At 42.1% G+C, this 5,608-nt stretch overlaps 1 long non-coding RNA gene across 1 annotated transcript in view; it reads right to left on the bottom strand.

Moving 5' to 3' along the window:
* Positions 1 to 5,608, bottom strand: part of LOC124320491 — a 125,519-nt gene that overhangs the window by 31,626 nt on the left and 88,285 nt on the right. The window lies entirely within an intron of this gene.

Below are 5,608 nucleotides of genomic sequence, written 5' to 3'. Positions count from 1 at the left end.
GAAAAAAAGCGAATCACGTGAATGTGTTAGGGGCGCCCTTGATATTTTGAGATGAGACGCGCACAAAAATTCAATGTATACGTATTCAACAAAATAATTTTTTTTTTGTTTTCGATTCAATTCACATTATATCATGTAGCGGGAATACAAAAAAAAATTAAAGAAAAACTACTTTTCTCTCCTCGTACTATTTTGCCATATCGATTTACAATTTACAATTCACACGTCCGCTGGACATGGTGAGGGTTTTTTCACTTTGTAAAAACGGCGACTTTGGACGACCTACTTTGAAAGTCGAAAAAAGAAACGTCCATTGAAAAAGCTCCAACAACAACAACAACACTGGAAAGTTCATTCTTGTATTTAAATGGTGGACGAGTGCGCGTACAAAGTCCCCGACGAATTCAATCCTCTAATAACTATGCGGTCGCGTTGCGTAATTAGAAACCACCGGCCGTGACCGGTATGGAAGCATGTTTTGGCGTAATCACGGATGGACGACGGGGCGGGCGGTTCAAACCAGAGGAAAAAATGATGACCAATAATTTGTAGATTATCTTTGACGCACACCTCAAGGCTAAATCCAGTTTTACAAATGCCTCGCGTCGACAACAGCAATCCCCCGTTCCAACATCTTTTTTTCATCCCCTTTGGTGTTGAATATCAAATCGGTAGACGATTTTTTCGTTTGCAACTCACGTTAAAAACTGGTTGATTCTTCAGGTGGCCAATTCACACCAGCCGCCGACATGAAGAGCGTATTTTATTGCCTTCCCAACACATAATATAAGTCGCCTTATAAATGTTACGACTCTGCCTTGTGACTGCCGTTAGAAGACGAGGGAATTTTTCTTTCTTTCTCCTCTTTCGGTTTAAAAAACGGCCCATCACGATGACATTAACGAGCCAGTTAAAGACGGGGGAAGCCCAACAGGCTTCCCATATAGACGAGATGGTAGTGTGTGTGTGTGTGCATGTAATCCTCGGCGGCCATCAATAAGACGTTTCCAGGCCACAAATGTTGACTTTTATAGATATCTCTCCTACGGTGGCCCTTCCATAACGTGTGTGTGCGCGCGCGCGCTCGGGTTGATGGGAGGAGGGTCGGGTCGGCTACTGGATTTTACTAACGATCTGTTGGGATATATTGTCATGATCCGTGGCTCTGTGTTTGTGAAACATGGGAAAAGGAAAAACCAAACAAACAAAAAAAAGAGGACGAGCAAATAAAAAGAAAAAAGGGACATGGGGATTTTTTTTTTCGCCAAAAAGAAAAGAGGGTAAAGTAAAGTACCGAAAAAAAGGGGGCTCTTTTATAGCTCACGGGGGAAGAATGTAAAGCCAGCCGCTAGGGACCTCTAACGGTCGTTTTGACAAGTGTTGGTAGCGTTCAAGTAAATCCAGTTGAAAACGTGACCGCTACGCGATCGCCGATCAGTTTTCGTGAAACAAAAATACAAAAAATAATTCGTGACCATGTCGAATTTGTTTTTGAATTTTACAACAGTTTATATTACAATTAGGTTATTTAATTAATCCCAATCAATTTGCAATGCAGCTTTTCATTTAATCGTTATCAATTCAACTCGTAAAATTAACTGGATATGTTTACAGTTTTCTGATTTTTACAAAAAACTGCGAAAAGCTTTTCCTTTTATGGGCTATTGAAATTTGAACTGGAATTGAATATCAATAAGATGAAGCGTATGTCAAAACTTTTATTCGATTTTTTTAAATAGTAAATAATTGAAAGTCGAATGATTGTCTGAAAATGATGAACTTTCAAGAGCAAAAAGCCTTTGGGAGTTAACAAAACTATCGCTAGATGTCTGCGCTCGTTCATTTTCTTGCGTTCAACAAGCCCGTAGGGATCTAGCGTACACCGAAAATGAGTCTGGAAAGTTTGTCACGAAAAGAAAAGAGGCAAACAAAAATAGGAGGGACACGCCCTTGAATTCCAATGGGTTGGTGAGACCTAACTAAAGCTCGTTATTTAAAAGAAAACCTGCTATAAGGTCTTCTTTTCTTCTTCTTCTTCTTCTTCTCTCGCCGCGTTGAAAAAGGAGAGAGCAGCGAAAAATATTTTTCAGAACGGCCGAGAAGCAAGTTAAAAGAGACACTAAAAACAAAGGGAATGCGGCCTATCTGGTTCCAAAATGCTCAACAAACGGCCATCGTTAACGATCCCCGTAAACACACACACAGACACACACACTCCTCGTATACAACTGCGATAAACCTGACGTGGAAAACGAGCAGTAAACGCGTGTGTGTCTATGTCTAAATGTTCCGCCACGAAAAAAAAGCCAAAAGAAAAAAAAAGCAGCGGTTTTTATTAGCTCAGCGCCGGACCATACAAGGTGACATTTATGGGCCATCAGATTGCCATCTAACGACTCGGCTGGCAGCTCAGCTTATAGCCTGACGAGCTCCTGCTACTGTATGGGCCTATTAGCACGGCTGGGTTTCCACTCAATCAGACCAAAGCAAACCCACGCCGCTCTTCTTCTTCTCCTTCATTCTCTCTCTCTCTCTCTCCCACAAACAGACAAATACTACCACACAAAACAAACTGTCGACATAACCATCACAACAAACATAACACTTTATTTTCACAAATCACGTCAAATAAATTAAGGGACAAAACCGCGCCCTCCCAATCCGCTGTGTTGACGGCAAAGGCTTTCCAAATGACTTTATTTGCAGTCATTTTTCTTCCCACTTCATTCATCCATTGACTTTCTTTTGACTTTTTCCTCTTTTTTTATTTTGTCTTCTTCAAGAATGAAACAAGTTCATTCTGAATTCATTTGACTAGGCCTACAAATACTACTACTACTATGACTCGAGGACGACGATATTTATGACGCAGATTCAGAGCGCGCGAGCTACAAGAAAACTGAAAAATATTTTTTTTATTTTTAGGCCTTCCGCTCGGGGAGGGGTCAAGTCGTAAACTGTTCAAGTTTATAGTCGCAGCGACTTTAATAGTTAGCAGCTAGCCCCCCAATTTCTTTCTGTCAGACAAGCACACTTTTACACTTTACTATCGGCCGACGCCTGTTGGTTTGTTACATTTTCGAATATTTCCTTCCTTCCAAGACTCCCTGCCGTTTTATATAGGCCAATTGAAGGAGGAAAAAACAAGCAGAAAAACAGAAGGGCCTTGTATGACGCACGTGCGTAACGCATTTGAAACAAGAGCTTCATTTTACTGAGCGTCGAAAATTCTTTGAAACAAAAAAAAAATCAACTTTTATTTGAACAAAGTTAAGATTTTTTGTCTCTTCTTCTTCTTTCGAAAATCGTTTTCCCTAAATGGAATGTTGTTTATTTATGCCATTTGCATTCGTAATGGGAAAAGAAATAAAAAAAAGGGGGGGGAAAGCCGTCGGCTTCGCGGGATATCTCTCACCTCAAAAGAGTCCAGGCCTAAACAGAAAAGCTCGATGGTATTCTTTCGTAATGGCTCTAAGTATTTGGGTATTTCTCAGATGAGAAATTGGTTATGACATTTTGGGCAGTCCATATTTAAATATATATACACATTTTATACAAGCCCGAGTAGAGAGCCGAGTACGGGGGTATTGTTCGGTTATTTTTTTAACGATGTGGGTGACTCTGTGTGCTGTGCAGTTTGGGTCCACGTATACCCACACAACAATACAGTGATTTGTGGGCGTGCAACGGCGGCGGCGGAGGTGGACCACCTGAGAAATCGAATTGTTTCATGCCATTATGGACTTCCTGCTATGGTCGCCACACCATACGGGTAGTAGTAAAAAAAAAATAATAATAAAAAAAAAGAGCAGTAGTGCACACCCACCTCCTAGCCCGTTGCCTAACACACAGTTCCCAACCGTGCCCAGCCAACCCGTCTTCTTTCCCTAAAAGCTGCCAATATAAGCCATGAATCTTCCGAGCCCATCCATCTCTCTAAGCCCCGTCTTACGTCGACTCTCACTTGGCTCGGCGCAAGAGTGTCAGAGGACGAGAGAAAAACCAAAAGGCTACGCTGCTACACAACCCATACAGCCCCCGTGTGTTTGCAGCGTCTCAGCCGTTTCGAATTTTTTTGTTTCTCTCTTTCTCCATCTCCAGTCCAACCCCCGATGGTAAGGAAAGAAAAGGAGAGAAGAAGAAGAAGAAGAAAAAACACAGTTTGAAACGATACGCAGTGTCGGATTCTTTCTTGTGTCTCAACGCCAGCTGACAGCAGGAAGAAAAAAGGTAAGATTGTAAATATAGCTGCGATGTGCGCCTTTAGGTTTTTTCGGACGCAAGAACAGAGAGAGAGAGCCGGATAACCATCTTAACGGCTTTATTGTGGTGGACACTGAAACCTTGACGGAGAAGTTGGGAAGGCAAAAGAAGAAAAAGAAAAAAAACGAAAAAAACAAAATAGCTCCTAAATGTGTATCACAGGCCAGAGAGACCAATATTGGCTGGCAAAGACCTTGGGTCAAAAGTTTTGAGATCCCCTTGCAAAAAGGCAAACTAGTTTATATCATAGTGTCTCATTTCACTTTCTTCTTCCGCTCGTACAAGGAGAAATTTGGCAGTCAATGATCTCATATGTATAAGTTTAAGAACCTTATAAAACGGAAAGAAGAATAAGAGGCAATCGAGGGTCTGTCTGCTCGAAGAGAACGAGAGGATAGGCCGCCGCTGGATGGTGTCGTCTTACCCAGAGGCCAGCAAAGACAAAAAAAACTTGCCGGTTCTCGTCTTTCCTGGCTCTCTCTCTCATCTTATTTCCTACCATACATCTTTTTTAAAAGTCTTGACTGTATACATTCAATCCATCATCATCGACAAGACTGTTCCAAGGCACTCTCCTAAAAGCCAATGTTCCAAGGTATACTCTACACTCTCATTCCTCTTCTGAGTGTGTGTATTTTTCTTGTTGAGCCTTCCTTGACCCTGGCTCACGACCGGACATCACGCAAATAGCGAATCCATTTCGTTGTTATGGTAACCGACAACAAATTTCCAAAAATATCGATACCACCTAACTGCACTAGCTAATAGTCAACTTTTTTCTTTGAAAATAGTTCTACGCTGAGCCTGCCGCTTTGCTAGCCAGCCTATATAGTATATAGGCTTCTATTTGATGATATTGACGAAATGCAGATGGTTGGCCGATTCGAATCGTGTGTGGATCAGTGGGAGGGAATATGGAGGGGGGGGGGGGCTGGGAGGGTGGATATACATATTCCTCCAGCCAGCCGCCGGATCCATTGATCGGTTTCGCAGGAGAGCGGCGGGGCGAGCGGGTTTCTTTCTATTCTTTAGGGAATCAAGGCATCCACCACTACCAACCACCCGACGAAATTTACGACATCAGAGAAGGGGGGAGAGAGAGAGAGAGTCAGAGAGGAAATATATATCCGACCCCGAAAGAAAAAGAAGAAGAAGAGAGAAAAAAAAGAGGGGAGCTCTCCACAAGAGTTAAAGAGAAAAGAGCTGTGTGTGTATATATATGTATGTATGGATGTACTACTACTCTACTCTTTCTCTCTCTCTCTTTTTCCCCAGCAATTTTTTTTTCTCTCCCTCGTGTTTCGTTTGTTAGCCGGCGTAGTCTTATATCATAGACACGCCATCT

Source organism: Daphnia pulicaria, chromosome 1 (genome assembly GCF_021234035.1).
Source record: "Daphnia pulicaria isolate SC F1-1A chromosome 1, SC_F0-13Bv2, whole genome shotgun sequence".
Lineage (NCBI taxonomy): Eukaryota > Metazoa > Arthropoda > Branchiopoda > Diplostraca > Daphniidae > Daphnia > Daphnia pulicaria.
Note: the sequence above shows the minus strand (reverse complement) of the source record. Positions and strands in the feature narration are given on the sequence as shown.